The following is a 23,909-nucleotide window of genomic DNA, read 5'->3' as shown; positions in this document are numbered from 1 at the left end:
CAAAGGCTGTGGTTTTTCGCAGATACCCATAGGCGGAGGAACGGGGAGGGCACCGGGGCACCGTGCCCCCCTTTGATTTTGGCATTTTAACGTTAGCCCTATGGGCGTTGCATGGAAAGAATGGGACCAAAAGTCGGCAGTGCCCCCCCCCCCCGCCGTAAGATCGTCGAAGGTGTTCCGTCGCTACTGCACATAACTCAGAAACGGCTGCGAATTTTGACTCGAAATTTTCAATACCTCTCCGGACAACAGTTGCGCATAACTCCAGAAAAAATAGGTCCCAGGTTATCTCAGGTCACGAGTTATAGAGGTCAAACTGAGGTCATATTCGGCCGTTTATCGTCGAAAACGTTGTCCGCGAAGAAAAATCGCAGCCAGAAAATCAAACTTTTCACCTAGAAACACAAAAATTCCATCGTAGATACCTACAAGAAAGCATGGCAAACAAAATGGCCATATCGAAATTTCCTAACTAAAAAATCTCAAGCTCTAGGTATTCTAACTGAAAATTAGCTTTATTGAAATTTTTTTACCTATATGTCAGATAATTCTTTATTGGCCTTACACATGCCAAATATCAACAAAATATCTCTAAAACTGCCAGAGATAGGTATAGTCATTTGAATGACTAAAAAAGGGACTGTTCTTATGACGTTACATTATTTTCAGTATTTGTGCTTACCTATATCCAGTCTACTGTCTAGGGTAATATGTATGATACTTATTCACATTCCCTTATCGAAAACTATATTTTACGTGATAAGCCACTTTCACGTAATAGTTTCTTTTCATTTTTCATAATTTTCAACCGGTACCTACAATTTGACCCTCTTACGACCTCATAGGCGCAAGAAAGTGGTCAAGGATGTTTCTGTGGCTGCATACTTATAGGATGATATGTCTTCATAAAGACTCGATTATTCACAATGCAGCATGCCGTTCCATACCATTCACGCAAGTGTTCTCTGATTGGTCGACGGTGACCTCTCTTGTGACGTCACAGGTCATCGTCCATTTAGATGACTATTGACTATCCACATGTCAGCTCTATCATATACATATAGGTATCCGGAGTTACGGACTTATTTAAGAAACATAGATTTCCTTTTTATGACCGACTTCTCGCCAACGTTGGACTGATTTTTGTTTGACCTCCCTGCGACGTCACAGGTCAAATATCGAGGTCAGAGATATCATATCTTGGGGATCCCGATGAGCTCTTTCGAATGCCATTTGAGTTTTTTTCGATCCGGCATATTGGTTCCGGAGAAATGACGATTGACGGGGTGCCCTTTGCCCCCCCCCCCCCCCCCTCTGCGTCTCGCGAAAATTTCGGGGTCTGGTCGAGGTCTTTCCAACTCTGGTAAAATGTCTGCGACAGGTTCAAGTGCCCTTAACCCTCGCCGGACCTATTGGTTTTCTACATACGCGCCGGCCGAGGGGGGTGGGGGGGGCGGGTACGACCCCCCCCCTCGCCGTTTCGCCCCTGGTGGAGCTAGCGCGTCGCGGAAAAAACGAGTGTGTGCGCCGTTACGAGACGCAGAGATTTGTACCCGATTTTAAGGTCATAGGTCAACCGGTGACCTCTGAGGTCAGGTCAAGTGCCCCAAGGTACGGTTCAGTTTTTGGTGAATAACTTCGCAAAAAAAAAAACGGCCGCAGAGCCGCAATTTTGGCAGCATCGTGTTCGCCTCGCTCAGGCACGTCGAATGATGTACCTTTTGTTCGGGCCAGGTCAACTTTGGGTGTTGACCTCAGGTCAAGGTCAGGTCAGCACCCCCAGGTCAAGGAGTCAAGGCCTTGCAAGGAGTGCATCAAATCACGATTATGTGTGCTTGAGATAGTTGGAGATCGTTCCCGGCGCCAGAATAGCAGTTTTCATTTTTCCCCATTGACTTATAATGGTGAGGTCACGAAAATGACCTGTCCTCATATGACCTTTAGGAAAAATCCGAGATATACAAGTTGTGAGACTCATAATGGATACTAGATCCTGCAAGTTTCATTTCCCTGTGACATCTCCTCTGGCAGTGAGGGCGTTGCGAAGTTGCGACATCTGAAGACCGTGCAGAGGTTCACTTATGACGTCATAGGTCAGTGACCTGACCTGACCCAAAAATGCAGTTGGTGTCAGAAGTTCCGGCTTGAATTAAAGGTCAGGTATGCCAAGTTTCAGCTCTCTATCGCCAGCGTGGTCGAAGCTATCGCGAAAAAAACCTATGGGGGGCGGCACCCACCCCCCCCCCCCGGCCGGCGAGGGTTAACCCGCGCCCTGGTGGGGTCTGTTTATAACGCGACCTGGTGGGGGGGGGGGGCTATTTTTTGCCCCCCCCCCTCGTATCTCCGAAACTACTGGACGGATCCGCAAAATTCAAACGGCGTTCGATAGCCCTGTCAAATTTGTCGAAGGAAACCAAATTTTATTGACCTCGGGGTCACCGATGACGTCACAGGACAGGTCAAAGATAAAATGTTTCACCGTTCACGGGGCTTCTAGGGAAAGCGCTATAACACCGAGTAAAACGCATTTTGTCGAAAATCAGCGATAAGACGTCAGTTGTCTAGTACATATGTTGCTATTAGAGGTCACTGGTCATACCAGGTCAGGTCACAGGTCAGGTCACCAAAGGTCACCAAGGGTCACCACATGAACCCAACTTTACTAAGGTTGTGCGATGCATGTTTTATGGCCAGTTTTTCATTTCCAACCCAATGGTGTTGCTTATAAGACCATCAGGTACGGTTTAGGTCACTTTCTGGTGGAGGTCAGGTCAAGGTCAGGTCAAAAAAGGTCAAATTTCAAAGTTGATATTTTTGCATAAAAAGGGTATCGATTCGATGCAGCTCGTCACGGGGAGTCTAATGGTGGTCTTTGTTTTGCACTATGAGGTCTAGAATTGCTAAAAATTGAGTTTGCAAATTTGACGTCATCAATTTTGAACAGTTTTTTCGCTATAACTTCGCCAAAAAAAGAGGTATCAATCTAAAATTTGGTATGTGGATGGAAGGTTGTAAGGACTATCACATATATTCCGGTTTTTGCGAAATTCAAAAAACTTTTTGGATTTTTTGACTATTATTTCCCAAAAATCTATTTTTTGATTTTTGGGGGTCAAAATAAAAAAAAAATCAAAAATCCGAGATAGCAGTTTTGTAGTCCTGTCAATTCTACAGCTTTTATGTCCTAAATATTTTTCTGTATTTGCAAAGCTATAGGCCTGACAGCTCTTCCCGCGAAACCCTTTTTTGGGTCGAAAACGGCAGAACATGACGTCACTCTGACGTCATTTCCGGCCAACCTATCAAAGCTTTTGGAAAAATTTTTGGTCACAATGTGTAAAATTGATGTCCGGGAGGGTACTGAAAGTTTGGTGACGATCGGCGCAGCGGTTCTGGAGATATATCGAAAAGTCTGGAGGGGGGGGGCAAAAAATAGCCCCCCCCCCCCCCCCCACCAGGTCGCGGGTTAAAGTGTCAAAGGGACCCTGATTGCAAGCTCCAAAGACCCCCCATGAGCTCTAAGGCATCCCACTCTAGCTTCGGGGGCCCGGCAAACCGGCCTCTGCGAATCCTTACCGGCACTTAAGGACCAATCCCGTCAGTCTCCCATTATTGATTCTGAAGGTCCACACTTCGAGGGTCACTTCACAAGCCTTCTGAGGGACTTCGCCGGCCTCAACGGCCCCACACTGACCTTTGAGGGTCCCACCACTGCCCAAAGGCCCAGCACAGAACTTTGAGAGCCATTCCTAAGTAAGTAAGTAGGCCTCTGAAGACCCACACGGGACATTTGAGGGCCCCTTAAAAGATTTATGAGAAGCTCAGTTGGCCACTTATGGCCCACCCGAGCTCTTGAGGCAACCCAGAGCTCTTGCGGACCCCAAGCCGGCATCAAGGGGCGAGGGCCCGCGTGCCTGTGAGGGTCCCAACTCATGTTTCTCATGTCGCCACATTGAGCCTTTAGAATCCCACAATTCAGACCCTGAGCGTTTACACTGTTAGATGAGGGCTCACTAGTCTTTTGGCGCCCACATCGGCTTCTGAGGGCCCCACATCGAGCTCGAAAAGCCCTATCGCACTACATAAATTTTTGGTGACGTCGATCTCAGAGGCTTCTACACAGGCATCTGATAGCCCAAACTCACCATTGGATGGTCGTGAATCACCATTGAATAGTCCAGTGTCCCAAAATTTGGTAATTTGGGTGAGAAACAGCATCCCAGTAAAACGATTTTTCGCTCCTCCCTCCAGTTTTTAAGAGCAATTTTCCACTCTTAATGTTACCAAGAAAATGCATTTGGATGGCTTGCTGTTTTAGGTATGCCCTGCCCTTCCTTCTACCACAAATGAGTAGAAATTAAATATGCAGGCAATTGATTATTTTCCTGGACTCTTTGGCCCTGACCAGTGACCAGCGAGCTTGCGTTCCAACCCCGAAGGCGGCGGAACGGGGCACCGGGGCACCGTGTTACCCTTAGATTTTGGCAACTTAACCCGCGCCCTGCAGGGGGGGGGGTGTTTGAACACCCCCCTTGTGGTTTTTCGCGAATATCTCAAAAAACGGCGGCGCTCCGCGCCGCCGTTTTTGGTACACCTTATCATACATCGATTCTACACATGTTGTGAAAATTTCAGACCAAGGTCATTCAAGCTCAGGTCACCAGGTCACTTGAAGTGACCTCACCTCATAAAAACTTTCAATGTCTGTCATAGCTACACCGAGTGACCGATCGCTTTGAAACTTCCAGCGATTGCTAAGAGCAATAGCATGTACAAAATGTATATCTCAGAATTTTGATATCGATGACCTAAGATCAGGTCAATTTTGCGACCTCCCCATTATAAGTCAATGGGAGAAAATTGAAATGCGCCTCTTTTGGATGAAAGACATTATAAAAACTGCCAAACACCGAATTACAAGTGGTTTAGACACACTGAACATGAAAATGGTGTCCGTGACCCTTGTTTATGCCCTGAGGTCATCTAAGGTCACGAACAGAATCTAACAGTTTTTCGCAAATAACTTTTGATAGAGGCATGCTAGAGCGATGAAAACGCCCTAGATGTGTTCAGCTCGACGATACGCATCGACTGATATGCAACATGACCCTTTCCGGTCAGGTCATGACCTTGACCTGAGGTCAAATTTTCAAGTTGACCTTTCAAGGTCAAGTTGTAGTTCATTCGGTGCGTCTTGACGAGAGGAACACGATTCCGGTTAAAGTAGGCTCGTACAAGGCTTGGGTCAAAAGTTATTGCAGAAAAACTGATTTCTAAAAAATCGGCTATTTTTGCAGTTTTTGCCCCCTGCAGGCAAAACCGTTGACGTTAGGTCAAATCTGAGAGAATTACTCAGAAAGGGCGTTAATAGGGCTATCGAATGCGCTTTTCCGCGGCGCTGTAGCTCTATTGGTTCCCGAGTTATGCGTTGGCTTCTTGGAAATTTTCGACATTCGACCTGGAAATCGGCGAAATCTTGCCTTCAATGACCTCTGGCGACCTGACTTTTGACATGACCAAAAAATTGACCGAAGTGATTTCGTCATTATTTTTGACGCTCTTTCGAACGCCGCCTTCCGCGTATCGCTACGTGGCCCAGGAGCCGAGTTACAAGGGGGGGGGGTGTTCAAACACCCCCCCCCCCCCCAGCAGGGCGTAGAAATCCAGGACCCCCAGCCGGGCGCGGGTTAACATTGGTCATATGGGCGTTGCATGGAAAGAATGGGACCAAAAGTCGGTAGTGCCCCCCCCCCCTTAATTGAAGGTGTTCCGCCGCTACTGTCCAATCCCACTTTTTGATGAGGAATTTTCCTTCTAACACCCCATGCAAGATACAATCATGGGACACTGCACCATCCTCGCAATAGGCCTCAACTCGTACGGCATTGTTTTTTTACTGCGAATGTATGGAGCAAAATTGAAATGCATTCAAAAGCTTTCGTAAGTGGCAGGAGCCAGGGGGCTCTGGTATTAACTGGATAATTCGCCAGCTGACGCCGTATGGTGGCGCTAGTGGAGCAGCACCCTATGACGTCAGCAGAAAACACCGTGAGCAGCTATGAAATGGGAGCGAGCACCACGGAAATATCGAAAGGTGATGGACATGTACTGACTTTGGTCATTCAAGTACCACCAACACCATACAAAAACCATATAATATCATCAAGACTGATTCTGGAATCGATTCGTTCGGGTATTTAAAACACATAAAAAATGTTTGTTACCAAATTCTGAAACAGTATAAGGATATTCTTGTTCCTTACTTTTACCTTGTGGAGTACCTACTTTTACAATACCTTTTACCACTGTGCCTTTTACTTGCTTTCAAGTGCGCCCATCACTATCTTAAAATCTGGATAGCAACGCTGTAGGAAAACTTTTTTTCATTTGTCATTTCTTCCTTTTTTGAGCAGTGATAATTTATTTGGTTTTATAAATTAAATAATGAAGACGGCTCCTAACTTTTAAGGGATCTGCAGTGGCCCAGAGAGCAAAATCAGATATTTTCTAGAAACTTGAGGCCACTATTTTCTTATATGCTAGATAATATACAAATATTGACATGTAAAGAATGATACGGGTGTATAATTTTGCAGAAATGTAAATTCAAAGTATTTAGAAATTTTGAAGAACCTTTTTAAAATCTTCTATAATGACTTCTTTCAATACAAGGTGAAGCAATTTCAGTTAACAATAAAGCAGCACAAGGCAGTATATTGAGCTGCGATGATCCATAACCAATCGGTACCTGCAATTTGATTGATCTTCGAGATGTACCCTGCCTCTGTTCCCTGACTTTCCCTTTTCGTTGTACCGGGTGAAGTGAATATTCTGTGAATATTCTTCTGACAGTCAGTTTTTAGTCCTACATTATGTTGTCAATCAGCCATCAGGTTTAATTGGTTGAAAAACCGTCGTAGTCCGTCTCATTCGCAGTCTACATCTCCACATGCGCACCCATACATGCTCAAAATTTTCACTACGTATGTACTATGTACCCTGCAGCGTACCCTGATGAAAAATGTTTTGTTGAAATCAGAGACACTTCCCAAGGTAGGCCATAGTCCATGGCCATATATTTAAGTCAAAACAGATGAAACAGATAAACACAATTCCAATCATCAAGTCAACCAGCATCGACAATCTGCACATAAGTTCTAAACCTATTGCAAGACTACTTTGTATTCAAACTTTGTATTGCAGAAGGGTGGAAGCTGCATGGAATTATGCGACAATTTCAGCGTGCATCCACGCTCGAAAGAGCAGGGCTAATTGTAGCAATGTCAATACCATAACAATAACGTAATTGTAGGTATTGTGATTCGGTTGTCTCTTGTCTGTGCTGGCCATTGCGCGGGCGGTCCAGCGGCGGAACTCGGCTTCGCCGCCGTGGCGCGCTGGCAGTTGCTTCTTCTTCTTCTTCTGCATCCCACCGCCAACCCGCTCAGGGGGGGGGGGGGGGGGGCGGCGGCGCAGGCGGGTCGAGCGGCGGCTCGGTCCGCCCAACATCCTCGATGAAGGCGACGACCTTCATCGCCGGGCCGCCGAGGACGTCGACCAGGCGAGGGTCGACACCCCAGCGGCGGCGGCGGGCCGCCTCATAGGCCGGACAATCGGTCAGTAGGTGAGCCGCGCTGTCGGGCTCCCCGCACGCGGGGCATTCGTCGTCGGCTGCCGGGCCAATCTTGTGGAGCGTGTCACGGGTCAGCGGTGATGTGCCGGTCCTCAGCTGGGACAGTGTCACCGAGCCCCAGCGCGCCAGGGAGTCGTGGCCAGGTGTGGGGTCCGGGTGCGGGTGGGCAGCGGTTGCCCTCTGTCGCGACAGCTCCCGGACATGGCGCGTGACGGCGGCCCGCGCACTCGACAGGTCGATCGGTGCGCTGTCTTGGTCGCCCGCCGTGGCCTCGCCAGCCAGGCGGTCGGCGGTTTCGTTGCCGTCCAGCCCGGCATGGCCTGGCACCCACTAGAGCACCGTCTCGGTGCCGTTCTCGGCGAGGGTGCTCAGCACTCAGCAGCCTCCACACCTCGGCGGCCAGGGCCATGGTCTGGTTAGCTGGGCCGCGGCCGAGTAGTTGGAGCCCAGACCTTGAGTCGGTGAGGAGGCGGACCGACTTGGTCGATACCAACTCCCCGTCCTCCAGGCCGGCCACAGCCGCGAACGCCTCGCGCATGGCGGTCAGTTCTGCTCTTAGGCTGGAGCAGACCGCCCCTGTAAGAGCGCGCACGGTCTCTTCTCTGTTGAGGTGGTGGAACTGGATCAGCGCCTGCGCCGCCCTGTTCCGTCCCGCCGCGAGCCGAGCCGTCCGACCAGATAGTGACGTCCGGGTGCAGAAGCTCTGCAATAGCTCGCAGGGCAGCTTCCCTGCGGACTGCAGGCGGGTCCGACCAGCGGGTGGCCACGGTCAGGTCCATCCTGAAGGTGATGCCGCCGCGGTGGCCCAGCCATGGCGGGTCGCAGCTGTAGAACGCCGATCCTGTAACACAATAGAATTGCAATTGTAACAAAGACCTGCATGGTCAGCACACATCTGCAGTGACTGTCATCCCAAGTTGGTATGAATTGGAACAAAGTTGGGTCATGGTAGCAGACGTAGCACAAGCTGTTGTGATATGCCATACTGTAGGACTAGGTCGTAGGTTGTAAATTTTAGGTTTAAGGCTGTAGGTTGTAGGTCAGGTTAGGTAAGGTTTGGTTAGAAATACCCATTCTCGTGCATCGGGCAGCTTGTGCTACATCTACCTTACCAATACCCAATTTGAATTCCCGAAATTGATGGCAAACAGGCTTTTTGTATAACAAGTGTGGTTAATTGTTCTAATCCCCGTTGCAATGTGAGGGTAACTGCTTTTCTACAATCACAATATTTGAATTCATAAAGGTAGGTGTTTACATGTTCAGAAAATGATACAAAATATGACACAATTATAGCTACAACTGGATAGTGGATACCAACCTCAACTAAAAGTTTCTGCAGCCCTATAACCTAACAAATGACTAAATTGCCAAAATAAATCCCTTAGTACAATAGCTTGACTCTAAAATAACAGAACTTTTGCATGCAGACCCTATCAATGTTATAAATTTCATATGTAGCATAAGCGCCAATACTGCCTTCATTTACAATTTTGCTACTGTTTTCCACTCACAAACGCTGCCCTCCGTGGACAGCAGCAGCAGCAGTGAAACGTCACCCGTGGTGTGACATCATCACCCATGACGTAATGGAAATCCAGTTGTTACCAAGGCCCGGAGCCAGGTGGCTAATCTTGTACACTAGTCTGATTAAAAACTCTGCATTAACTTACATAATTATGGATGACTCTTTCCAATATCTGTCGTGAACCCCAAGTCCCCAAGGCACTTTAGGATCAAGGCCACACAACACAAACAAGTAGTTACCTACAAAAGGATTGCAGATCACCCGCACCGCATATACCGCCTCAAGCCGCACAACGCCACAACGTCTACAATACGTTAGCGGCCCAGCGGGCCCCGCGTTTTTATTTGTGTGAGACGCGCAGTTTTTGAAATAACGATCTTACACCAGATTGCTGCCAAATAGAGTTCTCAGGGGTGAAGTCAAATACAATTACCCAAGGCCCTAAAAAACAAATTACCTTTGGTTATCTCCGCAGGGTCCCTCGAGTAGTAAAGGAATCTTGGGTTATCTAATATCTTCTTATATCAGTGGCGTATGTATTTGCGGGTTAGCGTGGTGAGCGCATATGTTACAGAGCCCGGCAATGCGGCTTGCAGTGCTTCCCATCTGCACCTCTATCACCAGAGGCGGATCCAGCCCAGAGTTTTTTTTTGGGGGGGGGGGGCAAACCATAACAATTTATCGATTCTTTCCATGCCTCGTCCATAGGCGTAATGTTAAAATTATGCCGTTTGGGAGGGGCAAATGCCCATTTTGCCCCCCCCCCTGGATCCGCCACTGTCTATCACTAGTGGCGCAGCCAGGGGGGGGGGGGTGAAAGGGGTGAGACGGATCTCACCCCCGTCTCTTATCCTTGGGCCCATCGTCGATTCGAACTGTAACGTTATGCAGCCTGACAACAATTAATTTAACAAAAAAAAAATCATTTTGTCAGGTTTCGGAAAGTCCGTCATAAGGCTGAAAACAGTTTTCCGGCCTGATAGCCCACCTTTTAGGAGTTATAGTCCTATTATAAGTTTAAAGAGGGTATAGTCAGGGCCCGAAAGAACCAATCGAAGGCCTAGGATGGCCCGTTCCAGAGCATAAGAGAGCCCATCTCAGGCCTGAGAGGGCCCATTTCAGGCCTGAGAGGGCCCAGTTGCGACATGAGAGGGCCCATTTTCGACGTGATAGAGGCCATTTCCGGGCTGAGGGGACCCATTTCAGGCCTGAGAAGGCCCATTTAAGATTTGAGAGGGCCCATTTCAGGCCTAATGGACCCATTTCAGGCTTGAGAGGATCCATTTCAGGCCTGAGGTCTATTTCAGGCCTGAGAGAGCCCATTCCAGGCCTGTGAGGGCATATTTCAGGTCTGGGAGGGCTGTGAGGGCCTATTTCAGGTCTGGGAGGGCCCATTTCAAGCCTGATAGGGGCTATTTCGGGCCCTAGAGGACCTGTTTGAGGCCTAAGAGGGGCCATTGCAGATCTCAGAGGGCCCAGTTTAGGCCTGAGAAGGCTCATCCCAGGCATGGAGGAGTGAGGACCATCCTATGTGTGGGAGGGTCCATGCCTGGTCTGGGTCTGAAAGGGCCTATCCCAATCCTGATTGCGCTGATATCCGGGTCACCACATGTCTATTGTCGGAGAGCTCACAAGCGTGGGTCAGCCAGATAGAGAATGAATGTATTGAGCGACAGAACAGAGTTTATATACCAAAACAGTTGGGCGTTGGTCAATATTGAGGTAGCATATAGCGAAATATACCGTGCGACACATGTCACCCTCCCTATGAGCCGACGACAGGAGGCATGACAATAATCAGCACGTAAAACGTACGGGTAATACATTTTAAGATGAACGTTTTGAAAATGGTACGAACATGTAATTAGGTGTCATGGCAATATCACCTACTACCTGCCACGGTGGCTTGAATGGTTCTTCATGGTCCTTTGACAATACATATATGTTGAATGACACTGTAAAGGAAAAGAGCCATTGCCGGGACTATAGCGTTCCCGTCAAGGTCGTGGAGCTTACGGTTGGGCGGCTCCTCTGCTCTCTGGCAGGGACCGCTCCTGGGCATCTCTGGCCCTCGGCATCTCAGGCCGAATATCAATTCAATTGATTTTCAGTGAATTGACCATGATATTCACGTATTTAAGTGTTCATACGATTTACAAAACGCTTGTAAGACTGATTGCCAAAATGACATGGGATGTGAACAAAATTAAACACAGCACTGTAGTAGCCCATTTCCCGGTAATTGTGGAGTACGTTATGTACCACTTTAGACAACATGGATTCCAATCACGGACGAAACGAAACGTATTTAACTATTAATCACCTGGATAATCTTGATGCACTGTAACCACTGTAACACAATTTCCAAAGCACGATATCACTGGCACTTTGTATTGTATTGTATTGTATTGACAAAGGCAGACAACTCCACATGGGCGTGGCTATTCTGTGTCTCTAGTCACAGAGAGTTAAAAAGAAAACATACGTCAGGGTAAAATGGGAATACAATTTTCCGTCAGAAATCACACACCCACGCACACACCAGGCACTCAATGCACACGTCATACGCAATCAGATCACCGACAATAACAGTCTCTCGGAACCCCATCAGAAGTGCGCCTTTACTGCTTTCTTAAAACTGTCCGGGTCGAGATCTAAAAGGGCAGCGGGCAGCTGGTTTAAAAGCGCGGTCGCTTGGTATGAAAAGGCCCGCTGCCCAGCCGCAGTGCGCGAAACCGGTGGCCGTAGGCGACGGTCATTCCGGGTGGTGCGGTCACCACTGGCCCGCGACCCAGCGTTCGTGGCGAACAGTGAGGCGAGGACGGTCGGTTCACCGCGCACAATCACACCGCGCGCGACAGTCACCGCTGCGACCCGGTACATGTCACTGGCCGATTTGAGGCGCAGGTCATCCCGCGCGCGAGATACGTGGTCGTACTTTTTGAGGCCGGTAATAACTCTTGTAGCGAAGTTAATAATTTTGAGAAGTCTGGCACAGTTATCGGCAGAACAGTTACCGTAAACAGATATGCAGTATCTCACGCGCGAGATGACCAGCCCCTCAACAATAGTTTTCAGTACGTGCTGCGGGAGGAAATGCCTCAGGTGGCGGAGACCGATCAGGAGGCCGGTACAGTGGCGAACCACGTCACTGACGTGTGCGTCCCAACTCAAATGACGGTCAAACAGCACGCCAAGGTTTTTGACTGTCCGGCTCTCCCGAACAGTCCCACCACCGACCCGTACGCTGACAGGGGGGAGGTTACGGGTGTTCTGACGGGTGCCGAGGAGAAGGATTTCAGTTTTGGACGCGTTGAGTTTTAAGCCATGGGCATGGAACCAAGCAGACAAGGTGGAAAGGGTAGATTCCATGCGTTGGATGAGGTCAGGAAGATTGGCTTTGACATCGGACAACAGGATTTGGGTGTCGTCAGCGTACTGAGTCACATGGGCGTCCGGTGCGTGCAGGCTGAGGTCGTTGGAGAAGATGGTGAATAGGAGCGGACCAAGGACGGATCCCTGGAACACTCCCGTGGTGATAGGAAGGGGATTTGAGACCACTCTGGCGCCGGAAGGAGAGCAGATGGAGACTGACTGGGAATGACCATGGAGATACGAAGAAAACCAGGATGTGTCAATGTTATATTGCTGAAGTTTGCTAAGGAGCAGAGAGTGTGGAATAGCGTCAAAACATTTGCTCAGATCCAAGAGGCACAGGAGGGAAAGGTGGCTACGGTCCATGTTGGAGAAAATACTGTTAGTAACAGAGAGCAGAGCGGTCTCGGTTGAATGGTGGGGACGGAAACCGTGTTGGGATGAGGATAGGAGATGATTGTCGGACATGTAGGCATACAGCTGTCGCTGCACCACACGTTCGACAATCTTGGCTATGACGGGAACTATGGATATAGGACGGTAATTGGAGGGCAAGGAAGGGTCGCCGGACTTGAAAATAGGATGCACCAGGGAGTGTTTCCATGAATCAGGGATTTCACATCTGGTAAGGCACGAGTTAATGATGTGGAGAAGGACAGGGCCGATGGCGTCAAAACATAGGATTAGGATACGGATACAAATTCCGTCAGGCCCACAAACACCGGAACGCTTCATGGATAACATTAACTCCCGCAGGCCGGCCAGCGTGGTGCCGCGCACGCGGAAGCCGCAGGCGCCCACACGCGGCAGGCGACACGGGACAGCGGGCGGGGGCCCCAGGCTGGCCAGCTCATCAGCAATCCGAGCACCGACACCAACAAAGTACGCATTAACCTCGTCGGGAGTAGCTTTGTAGACTTAACAACAAAAGTCTGCCATTTGTAATAGGTCTTGTCGGTTATCTTGAATTTGAAATATCATATTTGTGTCTTCAATTTAGCGTTGTGATTTGCACTCCGTCGATTTTCGTTGTTGTTGATGTTGGTGGTGGTGTCTTTTCCGCATATTTACGTCTGGACAACGAGTTGCGTTGGAGAGGCCGGAAATAGTGGCGATTTCAGGACCGCAAGAATGGACCGCCATTGGAATGATTCTTTTTTAAATCGTGCACTGTTTTCGGCCGGAATTTAATAGTTACTACAAAATATTTTGTAATTACGTTTCCACCAAGAATGAATGCCATCAGGGCTAAATTTTTAATACTATTGCATTTTGTCAAGAAGCATATAGTGCTGTTATATTGCAGTTTTAGCGCGTTTGTTACAAAATATGAAGCGAATAAGCGTCAGTGTAATTCATCATTTGCCGATGATGTGGCCATTTGGGTAACGCGAAGAAAACAGTGACAGTGCCAGAAAGCTATACTAATTGCTCTTGTCCATCCACTAAAATTTATTAAATATTTTGCTTTGTGTATTCCAAAAGAAGAGGGAACTATTTCATTTGTGCCTTCATGTCAGAATTGAAGGTGGATCATTAAATTTTTGTTTTCAACGCAGTTTACAAACAAGCATTTGGTCTTTCTCGTTTATAAGCAGTGGCAAAGAAAAGGTTGATCAATCTTGAAGTTCAGTCATCGTACCTCAACTTGGCAGCAAGATCCCCCAAGGACAGAGGATATATTGTATACATGTCCTGTAAATCAAACCAAACAAGCATTTGGTCTTTCTCGTATATCAATATAAGCAGTGGCTAAGAAAAGGTTGATCAATCCTGAAGTTCAGTCATCATACCTCAACTTGGCAGCAAGGTCCCCCAAGGACAGAGGATATATTGTAAACCTGTCCTGTTAATCAAAACATTTTTGTGCCTTCAAAGGCTTAAGTTATCTGTGGTGTGTTCGGAGTTATGCTATATGGCCGTTTTTGTTGTATGTTTATGTGGAGATTGAATATAACTGTGACCCTGTGCTTGTTTGTATACTTACGGTCAAACAGGGAACGGCACATTCACATAACATACTCACCTAGCAGTTAGCACCTAACTCATAGCTGTACCCTGCAGATTCTGTACTTGTTCATGTCTCGAGCATTAACAAAGCACTAAAGTAGCTTAGTAATCATTTCCCACATTTTCTGAGCATCTAACATGACATACAGCAGTGCAGAGCAGCTTCAGAGAAGAAACACTTTAAATGCACAGTCTCACACCAGCCACCCAATGAGCCAGTTCCTCAGTTGACTGTTTCTGTGATGAGAGCCCCCAGGGGGTCCGGAAGCGGTGGGGAGTATGTTTTCAAAAAAAAATATATTGTTTAATAAAATTTCTTTCATCGGGGGTGTTTTTCTTTCCGAGATGGTTGCCGACCTGCGCCGTGCTCTGGAACAACCTCAGGTGAGTGTTTTCGACTGGTAGATCCTCAAATGGTTGATTAACGAGTTGATTTTCTTGCTGTTTGACTTCTCTCTTGTTCAAACGCAATTGCACACCCATTTTCAATTGATGATCGGTCCGTTGGTTTCAAGCTGACCGATTCCTTTCCGCCACCGTTCCTTGCGCCTGGGGCTCGTCACAAACAATATTTATAATGAGGCTGGCTTGTCGCTTGTCAACATATAGTCTTCACTGCCTAGGATGGTATCTGTCTCATAAGGAATTTAGGACACGGAAGTCTCCCCAAAGTATATAATTTTGATGCCTCCCTTGAGGACATAACCTGAAGCCACCATCTGATACCTGATAGCTACCCACAATTCTCTCCCTTTCTAATGCCTATCATCCCAAAGGTAATCGAGTACATCCCCATTTAATGTCGCCCTCAATGCTGAGATTAGATCTCCCGCTGGTCCTTACACTATATGACGCATACCTCAATCTCCCTCAGACCCACTCTCTTTGTCATACCTCTCTCATTCCACTACAATAAATTTGATCTCGCGTCGACCTCTCAGTCCCTCCCAGCAATTATTCTAACTCCCTCCAGCGGTACATATCAGGGACAATAAACGCAATTTGTTCAATAGACTCCGTGATTAGTGTGAATTTCATCTAGGCTTACTCTTACCTCCCAACGACTTATCGCGCCACATTCCAACATTGGAATCGTGTGTGCTCTTCCTAGCACCTCTTGGGCTCCCTGGCCCAATATCCTCGAACACCTACATCACTTGACCCGGATTACTTGTCTAAAGGTGCAACGCAGGTAGCGATTACATTATTAGCGTTCGTCGATGGGTGTGATTGGTTCAATCAATCTCTGCCGGCCCACTCTCTTCGAACACCTACATCATTTGACCCCGATTACTTGTCTTAAGATCGACGCGGGTAGCGTCAGTTATTAGCGTTCCTCGGTGGCTTATGATTGGTCCGTCAACCTCTGCCGCTCACGGCACATCTCTGTTTCCCTACTAAAACCCCGCGGCCGGACGTTGGTTACTGACCCTTGCAGCCCTTCTGTGAGAGACCGTCTTACGCGTTTTCACCCAACGAACCGGTGGACACAAGCCTGCTACCCCGACGACCGCAGTCTCACCGGGCTCATAGACAGGCACCTACTCAGTACTCTCATGCAGTCATGGCACCCGCAAGTGGCGCCTTTGAATCATTGACCGGTGTGATTCGAAAGACTCCATGACTGAATCTATCCTGCAATTTTATCCGACGCCGTGGAATTCTGTCCTGCAGATGTGTTTTCAAGCGCGTTAGCGTCATGAGTGATGTATGCTGCGATCTTTCCGACGGTGGACTTATCACTTACCTCATCCCGGCGGTATTACTCCTCGCCTTATTATTCTATCATCTTCTTCGTATTTGTCACTCACCTTGGGCGGGGTGCTCCCTCGCCCCGTCTCTCTCTGACCCACCTCTCAGCTTGGGCGTCTTATGGCGTTCTTCGTTCCGATATCTGCCTAACATACTTACTTCTTCCGTAACGTGAGACAGTTCCGATCCTAGTAGACTTAGACGTATCAGCAGAGTCAAAAACACATGAAAGTGTTGCAACATACCTCCTCTTCGGCTAGCATCCATCCTTAGATCTTTTCCTCCTTGTGTAATTCCGGTTTCAATATCTATCGACCACTTCAGAGTCACTCCTTCTGTATCTCCTTACCTGTCTGATCCGTAGAATCCCTTCAGTCCATGTGCGCACCGCTGCGCGGTACGAGTCATATGTTTCCCGCGACATGAACACAAAAAAAAAATCATTGGATAGAGAAATCTGCGCCGCCAAATACTCAGACCATCTACTACTCCTTTCATCTACACGATATTTACGCCTATCAGCCGAAACGTCTCCACCGTAGCTTGCTATATTCACTCAGTGACGTCATATTCCAGGAAACAGACTGTGTTTACACTTGTTGATCAGTAATGACGTCATAAGCTCGTGTCGTCGGCGGTTGGTACATCCTGACTTCTCATCGTCTAACCTTGGACACGCCAACTTTTGGTCGGAATTTCAACTTGACTCTCTTGAGTGTTCCCCGTGGTTTCAATGAAGCAATTCTCGGTAGTGCCCAATCATTTGTGATCATGAATATTTTTATGTGGATTGTTGACTGGCGTCCCTCGCCACGCTGTCGCAAATTTCTCTGGGGTCGTAAGTATTTGCATCAAGGGAACTCTAAGGTAGTGCGCCGGATTAGTCTCAATTTTGCATTTCGATTTAAAAACAATCCAATTCATGTGATTTCCTGTTATCTTACTGAACCGATTTATGAGAGTCAATTTTATAATGCAGATTTTATTGACATACTCGACCAGATGATTTATTAACTTGCAATTGGCAATCGACTTGTGGTGTTCTAATTTAAGGAAGCTCGGTTTACCGATTGCTATGTTGTTGAAGGTATACAAATTTTGGCAAATGTGATATCCAATTATTCGAGTGGGAACATCAGCAATGAGAAATGGTTATATCAAATCAAGCGGGGACTGTGTCCACTTCCAGTCTTGAGGACAGGTTAAACTTTCTGACAATTTTATGCTATGCAACTGGAATTGCGCGGTCGGTTGGCAGGCCGAGTTCAGCACAACAAGCTATGCTTAGTGCGAGCTCTGATTTCTCAACTCTGCCCATTCACCCATTCAGACTAAATTAAAAAAAAAGGCAAGAGCAGTAACTTTAACAAGCTAATGGGAACCGTCCAATGGAGAATGGTGCTAATTTCAAACTAAATTGATGGCTCGGCAAAGACTGGTGTAATCAATAGTACGCTCATTGTCATTTCTCCAGTGTTAATGGTAATTTGATTTATTTACCTAGTGGGTACTTTTGCTGGCAAACCTGCTATTATAATCTCAGTCAAGGTAGCTGTCCAGGATAGAGGACAATCCGATAGACAGCCCTTCGTTGTATCTGTTCCGCCATCTGACAAAGTTTGTCATGTTCAATGATGCCTTATAAATTTCAATTCCAGGATATCCCTTTTAAGTGAAACCGCACTGGTCTGAAACTGTTTTGCTAGCATCCAAGGCCAGATATGAGATTAGTGTGACCTGAGGGGTCAATGGTCATTGACATTGAAATTCCATGTTCAATAGATCATGTCAATAGAAAGAGATCAACTAACGGATGTTACTGGGAATAATATGACTTGAATTGTTGCATGTTACTGATTTATCATCTGAATTCATAAATTTCAGTGTGTCCCTCCAAAACTTCGTATAAGTACAGTTGTCAGTAGCTTTTCACACCACGCTTGACATGAGATGACTGTTCTCCTAGGCTTGGGGTGGCAATGTCAAAGTTTTAGTGATGCGCACTCAATCATAACACAATTAATTTCCCCATTCCTGTTTTAGCCTATAATTGTCTGCTAATCTAATGTTAACCTGACTCGCGATGTAGAGTTTGGTTTCGACTGACGAAGGTAACCTGTTTCTCCCAGATTTAGACCGTAGAGTTGTTCACCAAGATTTACTAAAATTTTGATCGTATGTGACTGCTGTCAATTTCTCCCCCTTTTTTGACCACCCGCAAATTTGTCCGCCTTCCTACTGAGGTCAGCGTGGGTCAATCGTTGAAAGAGGGGTTCGTCCAGCTGTCTTACCAGATAATTCGTTTCTCTCAGCAGGTCCATGTTTGTGCATTGTTCGCGATTCCGCTGAGCTGAGGGCTTGCTGGGCCAGCGCTCTCCAATCCGACGGGACTGGATGTGAGATCTACTGCCCACGCCCTTGGCTTCCTCTGGTCTACATTAGCAATTCACACCTTGCCTACTGATTTGCAATGAAGTATCATACCCTACTCGGATGTTTACGATAAATTAAGTGTAATTTCAATGCAATGATCACTAAATGTTATTTAGATCATTTGAGAATGTGCCCTGTGATCAAAAGCTATCTTGTTTGATTCCCTCATATGTTAGATGTTGAAACGAAGTTGAAACTCAGACCTTTGGTTTGTTATTGCTCTGAGTCCTTTAAACAAAAGATATTTCATCGAATCTATACGATATCTGTAATTTAAGCCAACGCAGAGAGTTAGATGATAACCATTTTTAAATGCTTGTAATTATGAGCTTAGCGGGGATATGACCTTGTTCCACACCTGACCGGCGACCATTCTCGACTCATCGACTCATCGAGCGTCGACTCATCGACGCTTTTGGCGCCGCCTAGTGGATGTAGTTGTAGGTTACACGGGCTAGGTGGCAGTAGAGTGCCACGCATCTCATTCGTACCAAAAGCTTTCATTTATGGGGTCGATCTTTGTAAAGACTGAATTAAAACGTTTTGCTTCGACATCCTCCTCCCTCTTTCTCTCTCTCTCTCTCTCTCTCTCTCTCTCTCTCTCTCTCTCTCTCTCTCTCTCTCTCTCTCTCTCTCTCTCTCTCTCTCTCGCTCACTCACTCTCTCGCTTACTCACTCTCTCGCTCACTCACCTTCTCGCTTACTCACTCTCTCGCTCACTCACCTTCTCGCTCTCTCTCTCTCTCTCTCTCTCTCTCTCTCTCTCTCTCTCTCTCGCTCACTCTCTCTCTCTCTCTCTCTCTCACTATGATCATTCACATTCGCCCTCTCACTCACCCACTCATTTCAGTCAGTCACACGCAATTGCGTGCCGACACGAGGGACCTCTTGCGGCAGTTTAGGGAACCAGCTTGGTCTATTTCACGCTAGGCGGCACTGCTAGTACTGTCAGCTGCATCTGAGCGCTGTCGGAGTTTGTGCCGAAGGCAATGGATCTTGTAGGTGGCGCTAGTGGTGCTACCGTTGGTGCGTCAATTGACCTGTTAATTGTTTAAGGTCATGTTTAAGGTCAAGGTCATACATTTTTCATTTCGCGCGGACTACAATCGCTCAGTTTAGAGAAAAGCTCACAGGTCCAACATCAGCTAATTAGGATCTGCATCTCGTTCAGTAAGGTGACCTGGGGACAATCTGACCTGAATAGAACAAATTCTTTATTCTACATGAAGGACATGAGCTGCGGTAATTTCTCGCTTCCCTCCGTAACCAACTCTAGGCGTGTGCAAGCAGGGTGACATTTTTGACACAATCACGTCACATTGAACGGTAACTCGCTTGATGTTTATGATCCATTGTCTCAAATGATGCATCAATTTAGCAACCGTAACATTTCCACGTTATTCTTTGATATACCTCGAAGGGGGAGCTGGCATCAATATCCGTTAGGTACTGATAATGCTAGGAGAGAAAGGGGGATTGATTGACAGGTTACGAACAGCGATAAATTTATAACGATTGAAAAGGTGATTCAGATTTGTATCGGTTATATGAACGCGAATCACGAAACGACTCAATGCTGATTTAATAACAACCCGGAAGGCGATTCAGACCCCCAGCGTTCTTGTTCTGGCGCTGAGCTGCCGAAGGAGCAGAATAATGTTTGATGTTTATGTTTACTCTCCTTATCCGAATGTAACTGAACACGTCACGACTTCTTGGGCCGCCTTCGTATCAAACCTTATCCAAATGGTGAATCTGTCCCAGGAATGTGGCGATCCTACGCTGACCGTCGATTTATCTCGAATAGCACTTGTAAGAATTGAGAATCGATTGACAGACTTGGAATTAACACTAGATTGACAATGGATTGATACGCTGGCCTACCGAGTTCAAACTAGTTAGATTATGAAACAACTTATGCTGACCTGCTAGCTTCAAAAAAAAAAATGTATCTGTGATGGTCGCGTCGTGAGGGGTGATCATTGCATTTCCGTTGATTGATGATCAGACGGCCGTGGCGTAGTCCCATTTAACTCCGGTGAACCTGTGGTGTGAGGCCGGCGTGAGGCCGTGTGATCGACGATGACGACTCAATGATAATTACGTTAGCGGTCTCTGTGAATCCGAATCAGCAACATATCTGGAGTAACCCTCCCTTCTTTTTTTTCCCCAGACAGATTGTTAAATTTTCACGCTATATTTACAAACGGGCGATACAGCAGTGGTCAAGCTCAAGTCCTAAACGGTGCATTGCGATCGAGATAGTCAACTCGCCATTCTCGATACAAACCTAGCCTTAAACCTAATCCTAGCTCCCTCACCGCGAAAAAAAGATTAATTACAAACATCGCCAATTGAACTGTCATGACGTCATCTGACGTAGTTTGACGCGTCAATGGTGACCAGCGCCCCAAAAATGATACCACCTGACCTGTTCCCCCCCCCCCTCGAATCCCACACCCCACTGCGGCCGGACCGCGCGCGTGATGGCCGACAGATAGTGCCACCCCAATACCAATGTAATGGTGAGCCATTAGCCTACACTGACCATTACTAACCCGCCCCGGCTGTCCCTCTAACCCCTCTGTCTATCCCATAGACAAGGCCGGACCAGTCAGGCCCATTAGCCCCTCCCCGTCCTTACAAACAGACGCCCCACTGCCGCGCTGCTCGGTCGGGAGCGGAATGTAGCGACCATCTGCCCTCCCTTCCCTGCCGAATAACACTCCCACGATGTTAAATCCATTACCCTCTAATGGTGGCTCAGGTTAGACCCCAGGGAGTGGCATTTGTAATCCAGATCAGAGACATCCGATGGGTAAATGGGAGGTGAATTGTCCATGACGGGGAGGCAGTCTTGATGAGGCGGACAGATGAGATGACTCACTTGACAGTGTTTGATGATTGCTGTCCACTCCAGCTGAGGTCCGGTGCAGTGATGATCCGATCAGCAGAGAGGCCGCTCCGGCCGAAGCCGGGCGGGGCGGTGTCCCGCGCCGAGTCCCGAGGCGTTCTGTCTCTGGTGGTCGGCCTCCGGTGGTCGGTCTCGGGTCTGTCTGAATCCCTTCTCCTTCTGCATTGAGTTTTTGTTCTCCTGTGATTTCCGGGCCGGAGGTTCCGGGCGTCGCCGGGCCTCGCTGACCGGGGCAGAAAATTGGCGACATCCCGTCTCGCATCCGGAGTCGAGACCGTCGCCCTCCTCCATTCCGCCGGAACGTGACGTCATCCTCACTTGCTCGGCTCATCCGTCTCAGCTGTCTCCTGCCGGATGACGTTTTCACACTCGATTTTCGCCGGATGTCGGTCCCTGCCTGTGCCGGACGGCTGACCGCAACGACATCCTCCCACCTTCCTGTCAGCTGCGTCGGCAGGATGTGCGTGGCGCCAGGCGTCGGGAGGCTGGTCCAGCACCGGGAGCAGCTGTTTCCGGCTGCGTTGCGTTTGTCGGCGGCCACTGCGCCGGCCCGGATGGGTGTGTTTGTACTCCACCCTTCGGCGAGCCTTTGATCTTCGCTTAATGGTGACCGGCCGACGAGTCGGGGATCGTTTGGTCGACCCCCTCCCCACGCCGGCTCAGCGCCGCGGCAGGCAGTGCGATCGTCCTTACGTATAGAGTGTGAGAGATGTCCTTTTTGATGTACGGAGAAAAAAAATGTCACAGCTTCCAGCTGTTACATTTTCAGGCTTCTTCTTTTAATTGTGCCCCCACAATTAAGGATGGGCTTGTTCTGCATGGTAGTCGGCTGGCCTTCTTCGTCTGCCTTGGCTAGGACGTTGACGTCCTCTGCCTCCCTGCGATGCGAGGGTGCTGTTTCTGGAATCCATAGGTAACGTCTCCTCGATCCTCCGACAGCTGGTTGTGGTGCCGCCATCCCCCCGAGGTCAGTCCCCTTGCCACCATTTGCCCTAACCTAGCTTACACCCTAACCATCCCATTAGTGACACTTCCCCCTTTCGGTATTCCATCCCCCGAGTTAATTACAGCAGGTCATGTCCTAATCGTTTTCCCCCAACATTCGTAAGGTGGTTGCCTGACAAGCCCGGTAACGAGTAAGCACAACACATCTGTTTTAAGTACTACACACCATCGGACATCTACCCCTACATAAAACCTAATGACACACCGCGCGCATATTGTCGCATCGGTACATACGTCGCTCCATGTTGGTACGACGGCCCGTTGTGACCCTCTGGTAGCCACTTGGACGAGATGTCTTGGGCCTTCCCCCTGACCGCCGCCTGGCGTGACCCCCTTGGTTGCTCGTGTCCAGGCCGGGGTCGGTCGTCGTAGTCGTGTAGTCCGCTTTGTTGGCGCCAGGGCATCGGGCGCTTTTAGAGCAGCGCCTCTGCCAACGCCTTGGTCGATCTGGTTCCCTCCATGGTTGGGCGCTGTTGTCGTGAAGTCCGGTTTGTTGGCGCCAGGGCATTGGGCGTCTTTGAGCAACGCCTCTGCCAACGCCCTGATCGATCTGGCTCTGCCATGGTTGGGCGCTGTTGTCGTGAAGTCCGGTGGCGGTAACCCGCGAGGGTGCTCTGGAGCTGCACGCCTCAACGCCACAGTGGTAACGTTGCTTGCTCTGGTACCTGGAACAAAAGAGAAGGGGGAGGGTGCTTCTTTGGTCGAAGGGGGGAAGAAGGAAAGTATAAGGCGGTTGGACATGACCCTTGGAGTGGGTAGGATGGGGTTTGGGATGGTTGTTGAGCAGGATTGGTGTTACTGGGGTTTGTTGTTCGTCCTCCATGGAGCACATCAACTCTCCGTACCTCTCCTTGGTGACCATGCCTTTGTTTCTGTATTGCAGTTATCTGGGCGGCCTGTTCCTGTTTCACCAGCTGCTCTGTGCGTTCCCATTCGTTCGACTCACTCAGCTGCCCCGCATGCCTCGAACTTCTGGTTTCCATGAATTCCTTTCGGTGTTAGTGCGACTTATACCGGTCTTCGAATTGGTTTGTTGCAGGTCAGCTCAACACGATGTTCGATGGTTCAATGACATCACGTCCTCAGGTCCATGAAGGCGCTCTTGATGTTCATCGATGTGTATTGCAGCTGTTTCTTCTGATCCGAATCGAGCGTCTTGGTACCCAGAATCTTCGGATCCATATTTTCTTCATCCTCTTTCCCGCTTAGCCAGACATCTGAGTGTTTTGTTCGCTGACACCACGACTTCTTGACTTCGT

General features: G+C 48.3%; 1 long non-coding RNA gene across 1 annotated transcript; it reads right to left on the bottom strand.

The window, feature by feature from the left end:
• Window positions 1–7,045: 7,045 nt before the first annotated feature.
• LOC122378488 lies at window positions 7,046–9,181 on the bottom strand. The gene is made up of 2 exons (XR_006256030.1): window positions 8,955–9,181; window positions 7,046–8,474 (listed from the first exon to the last, which is right to left on the bottom strand). It is a non-coding gene; the product is annotated as an uncharacterized LOC122378488 (long non-coding RNA).
• Between the last annotated feature and the right edge of the window lie 14,728 nt (window positions 9,182–23,909).

The sequence above is a fragment of the Amphibalanus amphitrite genome, unplaced genomic scaffold (genome assembly GCF_019059575.1).
Source record: "Amphibalanus amphitrite isolate SeventyFive unplaced genomic scaffold, NRLGWU_Aamphi_draft 000060F_arrow, whole genome shotgun sequence".
NCBI lineage: Eukaryota > Metazoa > Arthropoda > Thecostraca > Balanomorpha > Balanidae > Amphibalanus > Amphibalanus amphitrite.
This window is presented reverse-complemented; position numbering and strand designations above follow the sequence as displayed.